At 50.6% G+C, this 23,358-nt stretch overlaps 1 protein-coding gene across 2 annotated transcripts in view; it reads right to left on the bottom strand.

The window, feature by feature from the left end:
• The window catches only part of NUDCD3 (NudC domain containing 3), a 62,410-nt gene that overhangs the window by 33,094 nt on the left and 5,958 nt on the right, over positions 1-23,358 (bottom strand). The gene's annotated exons all lie outside the window — the stretch shown is intronic.

The raw sequence follows: 23,358 nt of genomic DNA on the forward strand, positions 1-23,358 counted from the left end.
GTGCGTAAATGAGTACCTGTCAATACCCCCCAACAGGCTTCTGTGCAGAAGCCGACAAGCTGACCCTAAAATCTATATGGAAATGCAAGGGCAGAATAGCCAAAACAATCCTAAAAAAGGAAAACCAACAGCAAGACTCACACTTCCTAACCTCAAAGCTTGTAGCAAGCCTCGACAGCCACGACAGCGTGGTACCCGCATGAGGACAGACATGATGGAGAGGCAACAGAATAGAACTGAAGGCCCAAACACACACTCTCAAGTTCACGGCCAACTGCTTCTCAACAGGGAAACCAAGTCCATTTGTGATGCTAGGACAAGTGGATACCCACATGCAAAACACTGAGGTTGAACCACAACCTCAGACACACAGAAACGAACTCAGAAGGGTCAGAGATTGCAAGAGCTAAAATTATAAAACTCTTAGAAGAAAATACAAAAGTAAATCACTGTGATCTTGGGGTAGGCAATGGTTTCTTAAATACGATACCACAAGCATATGCAACTAAAGAAAAACTAGATAAATCAGACCTCATCAAAATTCAAAACTTCTGTGCATCAAAGATCGTTGTCAAGAAAGAGAAATGGGAACCCACAGAATGGGAGAAAATACTGACAAGTCATTTATCTGAGAAGGGCCTAGTGTCCGGTATATATAAAGAACTCTTCCATCTAACAGTAAAATGATAACCCAATTAAAAATGAGTGAATGGCCTGAATAGGCATTTCTCCAAAGATGATATGCAGTCAATAAGCACATGCGAAACATGTGCAACATTTTTAGTCACTGGAAAATGCAAATCTAAACCATCAAGACAAAAAAGACAGATAATCACAAGCATCGGCAAGGCTGCAGAGAAACGGGAACCCCCTCACGGTACTGGTATGCAAGGCTGGAGCGGCTGTGGAAAACTCTGATGGTTCCTCAAAAGGTCAAACGCAGAGCTACTGTATGATTCTGCAATCCACCCCCAGGTATATGCTGAAGAGAAACAAAAGCGTGTGTCCACACAGAAACAGGTACACAGATATTCACAGCACCACTATTCATAACAGACAACCCAAGTGTCCATTAACTGATGACCTAGTAAACAAAGTGTGGTCCATCCGTACAATGAGGTTTTGACCAACAAAAGGAATGAGGCCCTGATACTTGCTACAAATACAGATGAACCTGGAAAACACTATGTTGAGTGAAAGAAGCCAGACACCAAGGCCACAGATTGCTTGATTCCAAGTACACAAAATGCCAGAACTGACAAAACTATGGAGAAAGTAAGCTGGTGGTTGCCTAGGGACGGGAGGTTAGGGAGGAAATGGGGAGGGGAGTTCTTTTTGGGGTAAGAACGATGGCTGGAATGAGGCCGTGTGATGGCTGGGCAGCCTTACAGATACACTAAACACTGAACTGTACCCGACAGTAAGTACTTTTACAGTATGTGGACGATTATGTCCCCATTTCTAAAACCTGTGTGAGGATATTCTCTGTGGTGTGTAACATTAGCTACAGAATTAGGAGAATTTATTTTTATGCATACGTACTTACAACTCACCTGTTACAACAGCCAAGTAGTTTTTAATATTAAAATGATCTAGGGCACCTGGGTGGCTCATTGGTTAAGCGTCCAACTTCAGCTCAGGTCATGATCTCACAGTTTGTGGCTTCAAGCCTCACGTTGGGCTCTGTACTGACAGCTCGGAGCCTGAAGCCTGTTTCAGATTATGTGTCTCCCTCTCTCTCTGCCCCTACCCACTCACGCTGTCTCTCTCTCTCTCTCTCAAAAATAAACAAACATTAAATTTTTTTTTATTTTATATATAAATTATTTTATAATTTTTAATATATAGCAAATATAATTTTTTAATTGGACATCTAACAAGATACTAATAATGATGAAACCAGAGAAATTTTGTTTTCCAAATTTTCTAAAACCTGCTTTTATTATTACTTTTATAATTAACCACTTTCCTAACCGTCAGAAGCTGTAACACATAGTAGAAAAGATACCATTCCTAAACCCAGCACAAACAATAAATATCTGGGTATTAACTGAACTCAGGACACACGAAATCTGTACCTAATTCTGCAAAGGAACTGTCAGTAACTGAATATAAGGGGAAAGGAGGGAAATGGGAGCCACAAACAATGCAACGATACACCACCAGCTTTCAGTAGCAGAGTTAATAAGACTAAGCCAGTGACAGTCTTCAGGTTAACACGCAGTTTCACTGGGATACCAACTGAAGAGCTCAAGGTTATAAAACAGAAGTTGGTCACAGTGGTGTTCATTTTAAAGGAATCAAACAATATTAGAGAACAGTCTGGAGTCCTTCCGTAGGTGACAGAAGGGTACATCCACCCCACAACTGAAGGGAGGCAGAAACTGCTACATTGTAGCACAAAGGAAATCACCCAAGACAAGACACTGTTTGGAAAATCCTCCCCAGGATGCAGTGGACCAACCGGAAAAAGGAAAGTGGTGCGTAAGAAGACATGCTAAGTTTTATTTGTAAAACTGGCCCGAAGGGCAGCAGCCAGATTCCAGGCCCTGGAGTAATGAACAGAAGCAAACATTGAGGGCAAGTCACTGTGCAGGACATGTCAGCTCTCTTCCAACGGACGCAGGACAAAGTGTAAGGAGCCACCACACGTGCATGGGTGCCGTCTCAAGCCACGTGCTGTTCCCCCACCCCCCCCCACCCCCGCCTGCCCACAGCCCATCTGCAGAGAGCAGACCACGACCACAGGCCCTTTTCAAGAACTGGCAGTGCAGGTGATACCACTACCACCTAAGCCACACTGGCCAATACAAAAGCCTGCCATCAGAAGAAAACACCTCTGAGCACTGTGGCCTGGTGACTCCTGTCCCGCACCAAGGACACGCGAGAAGAGACTAGGAGTGCACTGAGAAAATAAAGGCGAGACAGAGCCGATGCTCCAACTTTGGGGGGAAAAGGCCCGGGTACAAGAGAACCACAGCTCGCGACACCACACAGAGCACAGCACGCTCTGGGGAAGGTCACCGCTGCTCAGGCGTGGCCACCACACCTCCCATGAAGCCCACTGGGAGGGCCTCCCGTTTGCTCTGTTGGAAGAGCACGGTCTCCTCCGAGCCCATGTGAGCCCATGTGCACCTGCTCCTTCTGGACCCCCACCCACCCACCCCACGTGGCTCCCCAGGGCCTCCCCAGCACACCTTCAGTGGAAGGAAGTGGCAAGGAAGAGTGTTGGATGGCCCACGGGCCAGACTGAGGTTGTCTGTCTGTCCCACCTTGAGGTGAGCCCTTCCTACATCTCCCGCTACCCCCCTGCCCCCGGTGCCCGGAACGGAAGGACACAGGGAAGCCCGGGAACCAAGCCCAGACAGAGGGATGTGGCAGCTGCTGAGGGCCACAAGGAAGCTGCCCAGCGGTGCGATGAGCAGGTGACGATGGGGCTTCCACAGCAACAGCCTGGTGCTCAGACCCAACCGCCAAGCAGGTGGTGTCCCAGGGAGGTACTCAGCACAGTGGACCAAGAATACAAGCAGCGTGGGGGCAAAGGCAGAGTTCTCCCACAGCCCTGAGCCACGGGTCTGCATGGACACGCATGGACACACAGGGGAGAGGGAAACACACAGACACGTGTCTTACCTCTGCCTCCTTGAGGACGTATAAAGTGACTTCATCAAACAGCCAGACCCATTCTGCTTACAAACACCACATTCCGTGAACTGCTGTGAAATTTCGCACGAAAAGCTTACCATCCAGGCTCTGGACTGCGTCCTCAGCACCCTCAGCATGCCCGCTACGGAAGTGCCTGCACACTGTGTCTCGGGGGACATTTCTAAGTAGGAATTCACCAGTGGACCTACTGCCTTCACTCCCCATGGAGCACAGGACCCTGAAGCAGGTTGCTCCCCACGCGCGTCCCAGCCGACGGGCGCTGCCGAGCGCCAGGGGCCTGGAGGGAGCAGGCGATTCCAGGGCCCCGGGCGCTGTCCTCTGCCCCACACCCCCCACGCACACCCCAGACACCAGTAGGCAGAAGCCTGTGTACAGATAATCTCAGCATAGACAGAAACCCTAACATTTCTCACGCGGCTCACCACAGCGTGACTTTTGCAGGCACACATCCGCATGCAAATGTGTTCAATTCTGGGCTCTGCGAAAAGTCTCCCGCCCTCCAGAAACTCACACAGGTGTAGCACTGCTCTGGTGACTGCGCAGGGGCCCGACCTCAAGGTGGGAAGGGCAGTGCTGCAAACTATTCCTTATAAAAAAGGAGCACTGGGCGGGCAGGCCTAAGAGGGTAGTTTACAAGGAAACCTTGTGTTCACATCCTAAACAGACACTAAGCCGCCTGCAGGAGAACCACCCCTGGAGATAAACACACAGGTGTCCACGGCAAAACAAGACCTAAGGAAGGACGCTGCCGTGGGGTCTACACAACCAGCTCTTCCCTGCGGACAGAGCCACCTGCCAGCCGGCCCTCCGAGCGCAGAGGAGCAGTGTCCGCAGGGCTCAGAAGATGCAGCGGCTCAGGGAAGGACGGGTACCGTTCACACTGCTTCACGGCCTCTGGACTGAAGACCTCGGACCAGCCGGCAGGATCCTCCACTCATGCAGCAGAGACGTGCACTGGTACAAGGGCTGGTCCGTGGGCACACAGCCCGACCCAGATGGACAGGGGAGCGCGGTGGCCCGGCCAGCCTCAGGGAGGTCCACACGATTCCTAACAAGTGTGTCAGGCCAACGGCAACATGGGGCTCACGCACACACGCACACAGCACACAGACACACACACAGAGAGACACATACACACAGACACACAGCACACACACACACATGCACATACACAGAGACACAGCACACAGACACACACACACACAGAGACACACACAGCACACAGACACGCACAGATACACACACACAGCACACAGACACACACAGAGACACACAAAACACAGCACACACACAGCGCAGACACAGCACACAGACACACAGTGCACGTGCACACACAGACACACACACAGCACGTACACACACAAACAGCACACACAGCACACAGATCACAGGCACACACACGCGCGCGCGCGCGCGCGCACACACACACACACACACACACACAGCACACGGATTGCAGGAATGAACAGAAAAGTGACACCACACCAGGTCACTTTCACAGAATCATAAAATAAAGCACAAAATGGGAAAATGGGTGAAATCCTTCATAACCTCAGTGTAGGGAAACCTTTCTAACTCAAAACCCAGACACAAAAGAAAATAAAGGTAGGATGAATTTTATAGCATTTTAAATGTTAAACACCTTTGCTTGGAGAAAAAACTATCACAAGCAGTATCAGACAAATAAAAACAGACAAATTAGGGGCACCTGGGTGGCTCAGTTAAGTGTCTGACTTCAGCTCAGGTCACGATCTCACAGTTTGTGAGTTCGAGCCCTGTATCGGACTCTGTGCTGACAACTTGGAGCCTGGAACCTGCTTCAGATTCTGTGTCTCCTCCTCTCTCTGCTCCTCCCATGCTCATGTCTCTCTCTCTCTCTCATGCTCTGTCTCTCTTTCTCTCAAAAATGAATAAATGAATAGTTTAAAAATTTTTAAATAGGGGCCCCTGGGTGGCTCAGTCGGTTGAGCGTCTGACTTCAGCTCAGGTCATGATCTCACACTCCATGAGTTCGAGCCCCGCGTCAGGCTCTGTGCTGACAGCTCGGAGCCTGGAGCCTGCTTCAGATTCTGTGTCTCCCTCTCTTTCTCTGCCTCTCCCCTGCTCATGCTCTGTCTCTGTCTCAAAAATAAATAAAAACATTTTAAAAAAAAATTTAAATAAAAACAGACAAACTGGAGAAAAATACATCACAGATGAAGATCGAATTTCCCCAGTATGTACGGAAAGCTCTTAAAAACCGAAGTACAAGATAAGAAGGTCCCACAGAAAATGGACGGAAGACATAAGGAGCACTCTCAGAAAGAGATACCAGGGCCCTTTGATGCACAGAAACACAACACCTCATGCGCGATAGAACTAAACACTCGAACCTCACGCGCCCCTCTCGGGCCAATACAACTCAGACAGTGTAGCGCGCTCCCCTGGCAGCGTGGTCCCCTGGTGGGGACAGACTGCCACACATGCGTGTGCACAGCCGTCCACACAGGGGGCTGGGGGGCCCATCTACCAGAACGGGGTGCACAAATGTAGCACCTGGGGGGCAGTGGGAGAAATGGGGGGCCTGGGGAAGCTTCCAGTCATTTCTCATTGAGAAACACCTTGTTCCAGGTGGTCATCTGTGGCAGTGCTTGGCCTGTACAAATGCCATCGGCCGGGACTTCACAACCACACCCGCAGATGCGTGTTGCGCAGCAGGCTGGCTCAGGGGGCCTGTCTCCCTGGACCCCTCCCAGGTAGCTCACAGTTAGTCAGGAGACACCCGACAGACACGGGGCTCAACCCCATTGTCACAGCTGCAAGACACTGAGGACAGTCCCCACGACACAGAGTGTGGCGAAGAGCGGACACATGGCTCACTTAGGGAAGGGCTGCCGCGGGGACCCTGCCAAGTGGATGGGCAGAGGCAGCGTCAGGGTCCCCCTCCTCTAGGGAGGAAAGAGCCAGCACAGGCCAGGCAGGGTGATACTCTCGGTGCCTGACAACCTGAGAACATGGCCTGGACCCTGGGCTGCAGGCCTCACGCCTCAAGCTTAAGTGACACTCACGCACAAGAACGTGCACAGCCCATGTGCAAGAGGACAATGGAACGAGAGCAAGGGCACAGGAGGGGCTGCCTTGGAGGAGAGGAAGGAGCCCCCACTGCACAAGGCAGGCCCAGGGAAGTCCCCACAGAGACTCCCCAACAGAGGAGGGACAGTAGAGGACACTGCCCAGGAAGGTCTGAGCTCAGAGAGTGGAGAGGGTGTGCAAAGAAGGCAGAGTGTGAGGGGCAGAGCAGGCAGGAAACCTAAGAGGTGAGGGCCTGCCGGGTTCACAGACATGTTTGCACGTGTGTACACGTGTGTATGGGGCAGCCAGTTTATACACTCAAGGGAACGAGCAGGTGACAGTGGGGGAAAGGCTCCAAGCCCAGCTCCGGAGCAGGGAGCATGAGGCCCAGCTGGGAGGACAGATGCCTGGTGTCGGGGGCTCCGCTGCCACAGAACCACAGCCGGCACAGACCCCCCCCCCGCCCAGGTCACCCCAGAGACACGAGACAGCACCGCCACAGAAAGGAGACAGCATTCACAGCACTCCCGGGAACCTGGAACGCATGGCCATGGTTCCCTGAACCCTGAGAAGAGCCGGCTTCCCGGAAAGGAGAGGGCACAGGATCCCACAGGGAGCAGTGACGCCCAGGACACTGCAGCAGGCAGACCACATGTACCAAGTGACACCGGGGAGGGACACAGACTCAAAAGCATCCACGGCTGTCTTAGAACCACCATGCTCTCTTAAGTCCACACCTTCACGGGTGGGAGCACTGTGACCACAAGTGCATCTACAGTTGCACAGGAGCGGCTTCATCACCTGTGTCAAGGAAAGATCATGACAAATTGCAAAGAAATCTACTTTCTAGATGAAATCTACTTTAGGCTTCTCCAGACAAGTGCCCCTCAAGGGGAGAGCAGGCTAAATGGGAAAGAAAAGGCCCCGTGGTCCAGTTGATGCGGGAACGCATCACTCTATCCCAGGACCCCCGGGGTAAGGGTGCAGACAGATAACTCACATCTACACCAGAAAGCTTTAACTCTTGAGTGTCTGCAGGACAGAGGGGCCGACATTCAGTGGGGGCCCAGCCGGGCACGACCCAGCAACCAGAGAACACATAACGGTCATTACCAGTGTCAGAGGCGCTTTTAATCCTTTTGTCTTGTTTAAATACATATCTCCAAGTTTCCCCCAATGAGTACGGGTCACTTCTGGAGACCTTGTGGTCATCTGTATAGTCCCCACCCTGCCAGAATTCCAGAAGAAGGCCAGGTCGTGGAGCACAGCCCAGCAGAGGACACTGGGCACCCACCCTGGAGGACACGCAGCATCAAGGTCGATGGGGATGCTCGTGCAAGACGTACCGTGGGCACCAGAGATGCAGATGGCACGGGGGGAGGCCCCGTGCGGGCAGGGGTGTAAGAACCACACCTGCTCACTCAGGCATGGAGCCCAAAGCTGGTCCAGAATGCAGAACCCGTGGCGAGCAGGGGAGGCATCGGCATCCTGTGCCCTCACGCGTCTCCCAAAAGGCCTCTCCATGGAGAGACAGAGGCAGGGGTCCCAGTGAAGCAGACAGAGCCCCACTGCACCCCCTCTTCCACCACCACGGCCCCTTCAAGTATCTGCAGGCAGCATTTCCAAATTGCCAACAAAAACCTATGTTTCAGGAAAAAGGAAGCTCCAAGGCTGGAGAGCTACCATGGAAACAGATCTAAATAAGGGCTACAGCAGCAAAACCCCAGGCGCTCAAGCAGAGATCCAGAGCGGGGACACGATGCTGGCACAGACAGGCCCGCAGCCGGGACGGGCTGCCAGGCCCGCAGAGTCTCGTCCCAGGACCACGCTCGGCGGAGCCCTTCCCCATGGCCCTGTCATTCCACAGAGGACCCTGTCACCAGAGAGGGCCGTGCTGACCCGCCAGAGAGGGGACCGCACCACATTTGTGGGCCCTTGTGGGGGGTGACTGCTCCCTTTCTTCCTGACTCTGACGCAGGCTCTGCTGCTTTTGTTGTTCCGAGAGCCTGGGACCTGTTTTCCTCAGGGATCCTCCTGTTTAGGGCACAGGGTGGGCAGTCACCCGGGAGCAGGTCAGGAAGTCCGTCATTGCCACGCCCACCCTGTGCAGTACCCACCGTGCCGGGGCGCAGGCACTGGGTCATGGCCACAAGAGGAAACAAGGACCCGAAGTCTGCTCTCCTGGGAGAGGGCACAAGCATCAGAAATGACATCCTCCTCCTGTGTTCTGCTTCCCGGGGGCCTCCTGGAAAACGCTCAGGTGTTTCTAGGTCACAGCTAGTCCCACCGCCCACTTACCGCGGAGCACTGGAGCAGACAAAGCTCTCAGGGAGTCTGACTGCACAGGGACGCTGGGGGGGTGGGGGGGGGGGAGGGGGGAGGGTCTGGACAGAGGGATGGCCCGGGCAGGGCACTGGGACCAGTTGGGGGAGCAACCCAGACCCCCTGTCCCCCACCCTACAGGTGCCAGGAAGGGAGCATGACACCCCCCCTCCTTGAAGATGCTATGCAAGCACATGGGGACTTGGGGCCGCTGCCGTGGACACCTAAGGGCACTGGCTGCCTTCCTTCCAATGTCCCCTCGCCAACCCCCAGGCTGCACCTGCTATCAGCCACACCACACCCCTGTAGCCCCTCGCTGACCACCCCCCAGGCTCCGCCCACTGTCAGCCACACCACACCCCTGCAGGGAAGCAGCTCCTTCCCACCCTGCAACACGACGGTGCCACCCAAGGAAAACAGCACCATTCATACAATCAGGGACCATGACACGCCACCCGTCTCCACCGCCTCCGGTCAGCAGACCCCCTGGGCTGGCGCTCCTGAAGAGAGACGAAAGGACCCACACGCTCAGTGCACAAGCACCACTGAGAGAGAGCGGCGGGCCCAGCCAGGTTCCCACGCCCGAGCACTGCCTCACACGCCCCTCGGGTGAGCCAGGAAGCCAACGGCTTCCCCCCAGTGCATGCGGGGAAACAGTGGCCCAGAGGCCAGCGGCTGAGCAACATGGGACTGGCATGTGAATGCATTTTCCTCCAGTCCGCACCATACAATTCACAAAAGGGAACGTGGGCTGTGATCGGGAAGTGAAAAGCTGAGGACGGTTTCAGCGGGTGACAAAATCCAGACCAGGCAACGGGCATGAACAGGCCTGGCTCCAGCTCCCGGTTCTGGAACCGTGCAGGAGGATCTGCACACCGCATGGCGTGACAACACGGACACATGCTCAGAAACCATGAAAACGTGTCAACAGGACAAGTCCACAGGATGGGGCACCCTGAGCAAAAGAACCAGAGGCGGACACCAGTGAAGACGCGTCCACACAAGCGCATGGACAGCTGAGACAGCAGGGAGGGGGGAGAAGCTGTTCCGCAGGACAGCCCCATGGACACCTGCACAAGCCAGCCTGGGACCTCAGCAGTAGCTGCTCCGGGCGCCAGGGGAGTGAGGACCAGGGTGGCAGCCGGGCGGGGACCAGGGGCGATGTGGGAAGGCGGCCTTCAGATGAGCCCTGGGCAGCCCCCACTCACAGAAGACACTGGCATCTGGGGATGTGGGAACTCTCTGTAAGATCTTTGTAACAGGTTTCTCAGCAAATCTGAATAATCTAAAAATACAAAGTGTTTTCAGAGACCTCGAAACAAGCAGCAGGAGAGCGCCCGCTGGCCTTGCTCCGCCGCCCCAGACCCAGGCCTCCAGGCCTGGCTCACAGCATGGCCATCCGACAGGGCCTCCTCTGTGGGTCCTCGCGGCAAGGGGCGCGACCAGGCCGCCACGCACCCTCTGTCAGCACCCCCTGGACGCTCCAACTCTGCCTGCCACCCACTGTGGGCTTCAGAGAGGACGCCACTTCCAGGAGGACGTATGCAGGCCAGATAGCTCCTGCTCCCGAGGGAAGGCTCACAAGCCTGAGGCCTGTGCAGACGGGCCCCCTGGCGCACCGTCCAGGGCGCTGGCCTGCTGCGGCTCATGCCACCAGGGAGGCTCTCCGGGAAATGCCACAAAGGCTTCCGGGCCCAGCAGGGGGCCTGAAGAACACAGAGTTGCCATAAAAGACGACAGGAGAAAGAGAGCAGGCGTAAGGCAAGCGCCATTACTCTGAAAACTCGAGGGAAGCCGAGCGTTACTAGGTCATGGCATCCATCAGATGTGCTCAAGCTCAAGGGTTTATCATGTTCTAAAGTGACTTTAAACCGGAATCATTCATTCGCTCAACTGGTATGAGTGCCAACTATGTGCCAGGTATGCTCCAGGCGACAGGACACAGAGTGGACAAGACCCACAGAGCCAACAGCAGTACCCTGATTCCAAAACCAGAGGAGACCCCACTAAAAAAGAGAGCTACAGACCATTATCACTGACAAAGACAGATGCAAAAATTCCCAATAAAATACTAGCAGATGAAATCCAACAGTACATTAAAAAAAATCATTCGCCACCATCACATGGGATTTATTCCCAGGATTCAAGGGTGGTTCACTGTTCACAAATCACATCCTAAGAGCAAGGACAAAAACCATATTATTATTTCAATGAATGCAGAAAAAGCCTTTGACCAAGTACAACATCCGTTTGTTGATAAAAACCCTCAATGAAGTAGATTTAGAGGGAACATAACTCAACATGATAAAGGCCATCATAGGAAAAACCCTCAGAGAATATCATACTCAGTAGGGAAAAACTGAGAGCTTTTCCCCTAAGTTCAGGAACATGACAGGGATGTCCATGGTCACCACTTCTATTCAACATAGTACTGGAAGTCCTAGCCTCAGCAATCTGACAACACAAAGAAATAAAAGACATCCAATGCAGCGAGGAGAAGTCAAACTTCTTTTTGTAGGTGATATGGTACTCTATATAGAAAACCCGCAAGACTCCACCAAAAAAAACACTAGAACTAACATATCCAGTAAAGTCTCAGAATACAGAATCAACGTACAAAAATCGGTTGCATTTCTATACACTAATAATGAAGCAGCAGAAAGACAAATTAAGGAAACAATCCCATTTACAATTGCACTGAAAATAATAAAATATCTAAGAATAAACCTAACCAAAGAGGTGAAAGACCTGTACTCTGAAAACCATGAAACACTGATGGAAGAAACTGAAGACAGTACTAACACACAGAAAGACATTCCATGCTCCTGGATTAGAAGAACAAACACTGTTAAAATGTCCATACTACCCAAAGCAATCTACACGTTAAATGCGATCCCCAACAAAATACCAACAGTGTTTTTCACAGAGCTAGAACAAAACAATCCTAAAACTTGTGTGGAACCACAAAAGACTCCAAAGAGCCAAAGCAATCCTGAAAAAGAAAAACAAAACTGGAGGCAACACAATTCCAGACTTCCAAATTATATTACAAAGCCGTAGTCAGGACAGTGTGGTAGTGGCACAAAAACAGACACACAGAGCAGTGGAACAAAACAGAAAACCAGAAATAAATCCACAATTATATGGTCAATTAATCTTCAACAAAGTGGTAAACTATATATAATTGGAAAAAGTCTCTTCAACAAATGGTGCTGGGAGAACTGCACAGCACATGCCGAAGAATGAACCAGGACCACTTTCTTACACCATACACAAAAATAAATTCAAAACGATGGAAGATCTAAATGTGAGATAGAAACCATCAAAAGTCTGAAGGAGGGGGGCGCGTATGTGGCTCAGTTGCTTAAGCATCTGACTCCATTTCAGCTCAGGTCATGATCCCACAGTTTCTGAGTTCAAGGCCTGCACTGAGCTCTCTGCTATCAGCGTGGAGCCTGCTTGGGATTCTCTCTCTGCCCCTTTCCTGCTCACATTTTCTTTCTGTGTCTCAAAATAAATAAATAAACTTAAAAAAAAAAAAAAATCCCAGAGGAGAGCACAGGTAGTAATTTCTCCAACATCAGCCATAGCAACATTTTTTTAGATATGTCCCCTGAGCCATGGGAAATAAAAGCAAAAATGAACTATTGGGACTTAATCAAAATTAAAAGTTTCTGCACAGCAAAAGAATCAAATCTAAAAGAAAACATATAAAATGGGAAGAGATATTTGCAAATAACATCTCAGATAAAGGATTAGTGTCCAAGATATATAAAGAACTTATACAAACCAACACCTCAAAATCAAACAATCTAATTAAAAATAGGCAGAAGACATGAACAGATATTTCCCCAAAGATGACCTCCAGATGGCCAACAGACACATGAAAAGATGCTCAACATCACTCATCATCAAGGAAATACAAATCAAAACCATGATGAGATCCCATGTCACACCTGTCATAATGGCTAGTATCAAAAAGACAAAAAAACATGGTGAGGATGTGCAGAAAAAGGAACCCTCTTGCACTGCTGGTGGGAAGGCAAACTGGTGCGGCCACTCTGGAACAGAGTATAGAAGTTCCTCAACAAATTAAAAATAGAAATGTGAACCGGTAATTCCACTACTTGGAATTTACCCAAAGACTATGAAAACACTAATTTGAAAAGATATATGCACTCCTATGTTTACTGCAGCATATTTACAATAGCCAAATTATGTGAATAAGCCAAGTGTCTATTGATGGATGAATGGATAAAGATGAGATATATATACACGATGGACTATTATTCGGCCATAAAAAAGAATGAAATCTTAACCACTTGCAACAACAGGGATGGATCTAGAGAATATAATGCGAAGCAAAATAAGTCAGAGAAAAACGAATACCGTGATTTAACTCATATGTGGAATTTAAGAAATAAAACAAGCAAAAGAAACAGAGAGAGAGACAAACCGAGAAACAGACTCTTAACTACAGAGAACATACTGCTGGCCACCAGAGGGGAAGTCAATGGGGCAAAGGGGAAACTGCTGATGGAGTGCCCTAAGGAGGGCACTGGTCATGATGAGCACTGATGATGTGTGGAACTGCTGAATCGCTGTACCAGGCCAGGCTGCCCCTACACGGCTTTCAGCCCCTCAGACCCAAAGCAGCCCTGGCCCAACCCGAGGCCCCCAGGACCAGCCCCTCTCTTGCTCTTCCCTCAGCAACCATCAGCCCCATCCTTCCAGGTGCGTTGGGCAAATTTCAAGGGCGAGAAAAAATGCAGGAGCATTTAAAATTCTAAATGTTAAAAATGTATATAAGTTATTACTAAATACAGTTGTTATTAAGAAATAGATACTAACTATTCTGTATTCCTGAACCATGCAGAGGTTAAGGGCGCCAACTGCTCCCTGCAGTGGAAAATCCACCTCTGACTTCTGCCTCTCTAAAACCTTACATACTAACAGCCTACCACTGCCTGGAAGCCTCAGTGATAACAGTCAGTTAACACATACTTCACATGTTCCCTGTGTCATACGCTGTATTTTTACAATGACGTCAGCCAGAGAAGACAAAGTCTTACTACACTGACGTAATACAGGGGAACATAAAACAGAACGAGTAATGAAGACATAGCCTGTTCTCAAACAAAAAGACTCAATAATGTAAAAATGTCAATTACCTCTAATGTAAAACATAAATTTAATGTATTTCAATGAAGATTTCAACAGAATTTTACATGGAAAATTTTTCCAGAAAAGCTGGGGGGTCGGTGGGCAGGGGACAGGGAGATAAACCCCTAGTCCACCACGTGCGAAAACGTGTTATAATAAAGTGCTGGTAAACAAAATAGCCTAGTCCTGGCAAACAAATAAAACAAAGCGTTTAATACCTGTGAGTAAACAGAACGGAAAAGGAAAAAAAAACACAGCGACATACACAAAGCCAATCAGAACCCAACATATGTCAGATAAAGCAACGCAACAAAGTGAGAGTGGCCAAGCGGCGAGCCAGGGCCTCGGCGGGCGTCCGGGGTGGGTCAGGCGCCACCGAGAGCCTGGCAGTGGGAAAACTGGTACTCTCTCTGGGGCCAATACGGCAATACCCGTCACAGTTACACACACTGCACCCTCTGACCCAGTAACTCCTGTCCCGGGAATTCATCCAACAGATATTCATACACATTTTCCAAGAAACACGCACAGCGTATTCATTGCAGCATCATCGGTGACGGAAGCAGACCGGAAACCACCTAATTACACTCCCCACGGGGTCCCTGGTTAGTGACGCTACACCCACCAGGTGGAATACTTGAAGGCAGTCAGGAGAAAACCTGGCAACAGAGTCACCTGGAAAGCTTCTGAAAATCACGACACATGCTTCCCCCCCACCTTTCCCACCAAGGGCAATTCAATCAGATCAGTAGGGGTGGGTCCAGGAGTCAGCTTTAAAAGCCCCGAATACAAGTGATTTCAAGGACAAGCTGGGGAGCGGGGAGGGCTACGCGACAGCAGGGCTGTGGGCTGTGTAGTGGAACACTGCCCTCCCCGCCAAAGGCAAACCCAGGTTCTGCTCATCTCCAACGCAGCCCTAGCTCGGGCGGGTCCTTACCTGCGTGACGTGGGGGCCGTGAGGACACAACAGAGCCCCCAAGCGAGACGAGCGCCTGGCAGCAGGGAGACCCCAGCACACTTGCAGGTGAAACAGAAAGTCCACATGCAGCACAGCATATGTGATGAGGGACACAACACAGACATATGTATACATGTAAACGTAAAAAATAAAAGTTGTAGAGAACATGCGCATTTCACAAAGAAAGTATGGACAATGGTTCCTATTAGGGAGAACTCATTTCCACTACACACTCTTGTAACTTTCCAAAACGTTCACCCAAAACGTAACTACCAATTTACTTCACCCTATAACAATCAGTTAGCGGGAAACAACACACCAACAACCTGTTTGCTATTTTTAGGTGCACTCTATGCCCAACATGGGGCTTGAACCCATGACCCCGAGATCAAGAGCTAAGTTCTCCACCAACTGAGCCAGCTGAGTGCCCTGATTCTTTTTTTTTTTTTTTTAACAAATCAGCTGTGAGAAAATAAAATAAGTAGGTCAGCTACAAATGGTATGTGGCTGGAGCCTTATTTACAGATTTAAACAAATCTTTATTATTAAAGTAGGGCATAGAATAAAGCTGGAAATTTAAACACTAGTTGAAAATATTGACAGATGAAGTGGAATTTGCTTTTTGTTGTTTTCATTTATTTTGTGAGCAAGAGCACGCACGCCAGCAGGGGAGGGGCAAGGGAGGAGAGAGAGAGAATCCTGAGCAGGCTCCAAGCTCAGCACAGAGCCCAATGCGGAGCTCAATCCCCCGACTGCAAGATCACAACCTGAGCTGAGATCAAAAGAATTGGATACATAAGGGACTGAGATACCCAGGTGCCCCAGAATTTGTTTTAAAATGACTCCACAGGGGGCCATGTCAGGTGCTGAGGCTGGTGGCCGGCAACAAGTGTGTGTGGGTTCCTTACGACACGCTGTCTGCTCTCCTCCGTGTTTAAATTCTACCTGATGCGTTTTTGGCAAGGTGCATATATTTCCTTTTCAATGAAAAAAAAAAGCAGCTAGCATAAAATGTTACATTCTTTAATGTTCTAGAAATATGTTTAACTACAAGCTGGTTGTTTTACTTCTGAAAAGTATTTCTCAGATCTGGTAATAGCTGCTTTTTTTCTTTTTTCATTTTTTTTTTTAATTTATTTTTGAGAGAGAGAGAGAGACAGAGCACAGGCAGGGGAGGAGCAGAGAGAGAGGGAGACACAGAATCCAAAGCAGGCTCCAGGCTCTGAGCTGTCAGCACAGAGCCTGACACAGGGCTTGAACTCACAAGCTGTGAGATCATGACCTGAACCAAAGTCTGGCGCTCAACTGACTGAGCCACCCAAGTGCCCCAGCTACTTTTTTCTTAACACAGCAAAGCAAACACATCCAAGTTCAGGCCTTGGAGAGCACCAAGTACTTAAGGCTTCAAGTCCCACTGACACTGGCCCTGCCTTCTAACCGCAAGGTTTTAAGCAAATCTTCGGCACTTACACCCCAATCCCTCTATCTGTAAAAATCAGCAGACTTCCAGGGGGACGAGCTCCCCGGGTTTCCACAAGCCTCCCCCCAACACACAGATGCGCTCCCCCTGGCCTCCACCCCACAGGCCAGGATGCAAGGTCACTTTTCCCACACAGTTTCAGTACCCAACGCACTCAGTACAAGTCACTGTTCTAAGATGTGCAGGCCAACCTCTTCTAAAGATGAAGCCTGTAAGCTAGAAATTAACTGCAAAACAAAGACAAAACTGCAGCTTCTAGAAAGAAAAAAGTACTTGTAACCAACAACCTGAATCAGACTCTCTGGATTTGGAGAACTCATACCCTGTGGAGGGCACGTGAGGGGGGGCTCAGAGAAGGGGCAGTTTCAGAGCGAATGGTTGGAGGGCGACAGCAGCGTCCGGCCCATCTAGGTGGCTCGTGTGAGAGAAGGAATACTGTTCGCAGAAGCTCGTGCCCGCTCACTATGTGCGGGGATCCGCGTTCAGCAGGTGTGATGCAGCCAACGGGGCGGCTACACGGGGTGGTGTTGTGGGGTGGTGTTCTGGCATGTCCATGTGACTCTGGCAAGGGGCCTCCTGCCACGGGCACCTGGAGAGGCCAGAGCCAACAAAGGACCCGTTTAGAGACAAAGCCAAGAAGCCAGCTCATCAGGAGTGGATGCCCCGGCAGGAAGCAGCACCCCTAGGGCACGGGACCACGGGAAACACGCTATGAAACCAAGTCAGTACACCTGTTGGGCTCAGCTCACATGTCCAGCAGGCTGCTGCCCAACGCTGAAACACGGCGGAATCACCAGCGTTGAGTGGACCGTGAGATGAGGACAGACGGCCAGGAGGCTCTGCTGAGGGTGGGCGTGGATGGGAGCACGGAGGAACAGGGGGCTGCGCCCGGGTCTGGGGGCAGCCAAACCGGGACAGAAACAAAGCAACTGCCAAGAGTGCTGCTAGGAAACCTGAAAGCTCTCCTCCAAATGACTCCGTCCCCATCCTAGGAAGCACCTGGATCTGTCCCACAACAGGACACAAGGGCCATGCCATCAAAACCAGGGACCGCAGCAAGCAGCTATCCAGCGCACCACACTCTTCCAGGAGACCCCCTCCCCCCAACCCCCCACCACTCAGTGGAGTGCTTCCTGCGCAGGGAAGGATGGCCTGGATGCTCCCGGGGCACACACCACCCTCAACATGGGCAGCCTGGGAGCACCCTGTCCCTCATCCAGGCACAGCTCTAAGGGCAGAGACACTATTTCCAAGTGATCATTTACTCCCTGATAATTATTCCTTTATTTTCTTCTCTTTTAAAGAGTTCTGTTTGTGACTTCTAAAGGCAAAAGCCAGACAAGGTACAGCCTCTGCGGATTACTGTAGGCTCGCCAGCACCAGCCAATGCAACCATCACTGCATTACCTACAGCGCCACCTGCTGGCCAAGAGGGGGGCTACAGGAGACCCCAGACCCGGAATGCAAGAGGGGAGCCCCCCAGGGCTCCGAGAGGGGCCTCACAGGCCTTTGATGCTACTGGAATTCAGCCCCTGTCCTTTCACAGCACCAGTGATGCGGGCGGCATTTCTGAAAGCTGCCCAGCACCCCGGGAGTCCTCTGAGCCCAGGGCACAGGGCCACGCACGGGGCAAACGCCAGGACTCGGGCAGCACCTCCTCCAGTGTCTTTACTGTGGACGCTCCTTGCAGACACAGACATGTTCTCAATGCTAAGCTGCTGTGTGCACAAGGACATCTGTGTGCCCAAACGCCCTCTCTCCGCTAAAGAACTGAGCACTTTAAGCAGCGGGGAGGGGCATTCCTGAACTTCACTGGAAAGGTCCTGACAATGACAGCAGGGCAGCATCAAGAATGAAATTCACAGCCACGGGAAAATTAGATCCAATTCAAGTTTCCCTCAAATAACCCCTCATTCACCAAAAAAACCCCATATGTGTGGCTTTAAGATGAAAATCAGTATACAATTACAGACAAATAAAAACATAAGACTGCAAAAATTGGGGGGAAGAAAACAGACCCATGGAGACGCCTGGCTGGCTCAGTTGGTTAAGCATCTGACTTCGGCTCAGGTCATGATCTCACAGCTTGTGTGTTGGGCTCTGTGCTGACAGCTCAGAGCGTGGAGCCTGCTTCGGATTCTGTGTCTCCCTCTCTCTCTGCCCTGCTTCGGATTCTGTGTCTCCCTCTCTCTCTGCCCCTCCCCTTCTCGTGCTCTGCCTCTCTTTCTCAAAAATAAACAAATATTAAAAAAAATTTAAAAAAAGAACAGACCCGTGGTTGGCATAGGTCCAGATGGGGGACTAGGTGGGACCCTGTCTGAAGCACGATGGCGCTCACAAGACCACACCTGCAGAAGTCAGGAACTACTGCCAACGAGCAAACTGTGCTGCAGGGTGAACTACATCACAGGAAGACAAAACATCCCTCTACCATCCACAACCAATAGCTGATGACAAACATACACACATAAGACACAAAGATGTAGGTTTTCACTCTCTTACTTGGTTTTTCCCTGGTGCCTATGCTGAATCTGTTTAAGTCAGTAAGTGTATATGTGACTTTCCTGTCCAACCAAAGAAGAGAGAGTCTGCTGTCATCACTGCCAATCCGGGCAGGACTGCCAGCACACGGGTGGCAAACAGGAGGAGCAGAAATCAGCCAGCTCAGACCCAGAGTGCAGGTGACTTGCTTGTGAACAGACGGCCCACACTGGGCAGGGCCCCTGTGCCATTACACTACTCAGCACAACCCCAGAGAGCTACAGTTTATAGGACAAGCGATCTTGAGCACTGACCGGAAGGACGTGGGGTGCCACTAATGGCAGAACCGGGAAAGGGTGGCTTTCCATTCCTTCCCCAGGACTGCCACAGCGCTGCGGCTCCGCTCCAATGAGAGACGTGGGAGCCACAACTTCCTGATCTGCTCACGGAAAGCCAGTTAGGACCTGAAGGCGAAGAAGGTGCCCATCCTTGGAAGGGTTGGTCCTGCGGCACGAGGCCAAGGATCCCGGAACACACCCCAGTCTTCACTCTGTACCCACACTAGTGCGCAACTCACACAACTCAGGCTGATTCCAGCCCAGAATACAACTTGTAGGTTCAAGAACAGAAAAATAGGGTCTCAACATGTGAATGAAGCAGCCATTCGAACCCTAACCCACAAATTAAAAACAAATCCCCTCTTTTAAAAAAGCTTTTTGGGGGGCGCCTGGGTGGCTCAGTCGGTTAAGCGGCCGACTTCGGCTCAGGTCACGATCTTGCGGTCCGTGAGTTCGAGCCCCGCGTCAGGCTCTGTGCTGACAGCTCAGAGCCTGGAGCCTGCTTCAGATTCTGTGTCTCCCTCTCTCTCTGCCCCTCCCCTATTCATGCTCTGTCTCTCTCTGTCTCAAAAATAAATAAATGTTAAAAAAAAAAAAAAATTTTTAAAAAAAAAAAGCTTTTTGAATTATTTTTAAAAATGAGATAAAAAATTTAGTAAAACAAAATGTATGCTCATTGTAGGAACTTAGAAGATACAGTAAGGGGGGAAAGATGATAATAAAAACCCAAACCACCACTCTCTGATATCCAGGACTCACCATTTATCCCCTCACAGGCTGTGTTCTCTGCATGCGTATAACTTCACGTTTTTCAAATTCGGCATCACACTGAAAACTGCTTTTCTCACATAACATCATACGACAGGAGTATCTGTGTGCAGCAGGGTTCATCCACAAAGACATGACCAGCAGCACGCCATGCAGACACTCGGAGAGTCCCGCGAGGAACGGGCTCACGTAGCTGTGGTGGCTGGCAGGCCACAAGCAGGCTCTCTGGGAATGGGGCAAAGCTGTTCCACGGTGTGAATGTCTCCTGCTTCGGGGAAGCCTCTGCCTTGCTTCCAGTGCGCTTCACCTCACTGATAAGACCCACTCAGGTCACCAAGGATGATGTCCCTCACCTGGAGTCCAGTGGTTACGGGCGCCAATGACCTCCACAGAATGCCCCACAGCGACCCCTGGGATGGGGCCCTCCAGGCCACCACGTAAAACGGGCCATCACGACACCCACATCGGTCACCTTTTTTAAGACAGTCTATAAACATGAGTAACTCTGTACGCTCAGTCTTCATTCTGATACCCAAACATTTTATGCAAAGACCATAGGAAGCAGGCAGCTACACACAGAAAGACTCAGAAAACTGCCCAGGGTCCCTCTGAGTCTTTGCCAAACAGTCAACTGTCCCCACATGAGCGCAACCCCAACAGGGAGGGAACACAGCTTCTGGGAAACAGGCACCCCTGGAGTGTGACCCCGACAGGGACCGAAATAGCCCTGGAATAAGAGGTGCTCTAGACACACCCCCAACAAAGCTGAAAAACATGCTTCTGAAAAATCATACTAATCTGTGATAAATAACTGTGAGGACAGGGGCGGCTGGGTAGCTTGGTTAATGGTCCTGGACTCTGTTTCAGCTCAGGTCACAATCTCATGGTTCTTGGGATGGAGCCCTGAGTCAGAGCCTTGCATCAGAGCCTGCTTGGGATTCTTTCCTTATCTCTCTCTCAAGTAAATAAACCTAAAAAAAAAAAAAAAAATGAGAACAAAACTTGGCACTCTTTAAAGGAAGAAAACAAAATCCAGAGATGCAGCTACATAACATCAACGTCAGGCATCCAGTAAAAAATTACCAGATATGTCAAGAAGCGGGAAAATGTAATCCCAAATCAGGAGAAAGCAATAGCAAACAGCCAATAACAAACCAAGAAATCAGAGATGATGGAATTGGCAGATAAAGGCTTTACACAGCTATCATGTTTATGAGATATGGAATGTGTTTAGAGAAAAACAATGAAGGTAGAGATCGAGGCCATAAAAAAGAATGAATAGGAATTTGGAGAGCTGGAAAATAAAAAGCGTGCTGATGAATTTAACTGAAGGTTAGACACTAAAAAGGAGAAACGAGTAAATGTGAAGACAGGGAGTTAGACACTGTTCCAAAGGAGGCACTAAGGATCTTAGAAGGGGGTAAATGCAACAGAGGCAGAAGGCAGCTGAGAAACCCCCAGGGTACAAACACGGAGAACACCACACCGCAGGAGGTTATAATCAGATCCTGAAACTAGTGATAAATATCTTTTTAAAAAAATTTTTTTTTTCAACGTTTTTTTATTTATTTTTGGGACAGAGAGAGACAGAGCATGAACGGGGGAGGGGCAGAGAGAGGGAGACACAGAATCGGAAACAGGCTCCAGGCTCCCAGCCATCAGCCCAGATGCCTGACGCGGGGCTCGAACTCACAGACCGCGAGATCGTGACCTGGCTGAAGTCGGACGCTTAACCGACTGCGCCACCCAGGCGCCCCAAGTGATAAATATCTTAAAAGCACCTGGGAGAGGGGACCCACCAAGGGGAACAGAGAATACTCACTCACTTCTCATCACAAGACAACAAAATAATGAAATGACATTCTTTAAAACACTGAAGAAAAAAAGTTATCTGGAATTCTACACACCACGGAAGTATTCTCAGAAATCAGCATCAAAGAAAGACATTTGCAAACCAATAAAAGCTGACGGAATTCATCTCCAGCAGATTTGCACTACAGGAAACGTTAGAGGAGGAAGGAAACGGCCAGACCTCGTGACTCTCTGCCAAGACCCCTCCACTTCCAGGCCCGAGGCCCCATTTTGCCCCCTTTTCTTTTTTTTTTAATTTTTTAAATGTTTATTATTGAGAGACTGTCAGAAATAGAGCACGAGCATGGGAGGGGCAGAGAGAGGAGGAGACACAGAATCCGAAGCAGGCTCCAGGCTCCAGGCTCCGAGCTGTCAGCACAGAGCCCGACGCAGGGCTCGAACCCACAAACCGCAAGACCATGACCTGAGCCAAAGTCAGATGCTTAACCGACTGAGCCACCCAGGCGCCCCCCATCTTGCCCCTTTCTGACCCAAGATCCACCTGCAAGAACTGCTCGTCTTCATCAACAGGCTTGCCCCGACAACTGCTGACCGTGAGCCCCACTACCTAGTACGGCTGTCACGACCCCGTAGTCTCGCCCACCTAATCTCATGGAACAAACCCTCCCTACCCTACATTTTGTGTCGCCACAGGCTGTCTGCTTTGCTTGTCACCGTTACCGAAGAGCTCCATTCACAGACCCTCTCACTTGCAGCAGAGAGTGCGACGAGAGGGAAGAGCATGGAGCAGTTACGGGGGAGAAGGGACAGAGGCGGAGAGCGGACTGCTAGAACAGAGGAGGCCAGAAGCAGCCGTTGCCACCACCTCGCTTGCACACAAGGAGGCGCCAGATCTTCACACGGTGTAGCCCTGCTCAGCGCCAGGAAATAGAGCCCCTGGAAAGGGAGAAGAGTATGGCCGTGGGGGGGGGGGGGGGGGGATTCCAGCATGGCCACACACAGGCTGCAAGACCCCAGGCTCAAGTGACAGTCACAGAGGACTTCGAGACAGGTGCTGCATTATCACCTCTGCTCCACAGGGGAGAAAGCTGACACACAGGTTGGCTACTTGCCAACCACCCCACTCACGACATGGCCATCTTCCAGGGGACTCCAGGTACACAGTGGGCACATGTCCCCACAGCACCAAAACACAGCCTCCACACAGGCGGGTTGAATCTGGGAGCCCGGTGCTCTCATTCTGGCTCTAGCTCTCAACCGGCTGCACAAGTGGGGTGGATCACGGCCCCGCCTTATGCAGAGGACAAGAGGACGAGGAC

The sequence above is a fragment of the Panthera uncia genome, chromosome A2 (genome assembly GCF_023721935.1).
Source record: "Panthera uncia isolate 11264 chromosome A2, Puncia_PCG_1.0, whole genome shotgun sequence".
NCBI lineage: Eukaryota > Metazoa > Chordata > Mammalia > Carnivora > Felidae > Panthera > Panthera uncia.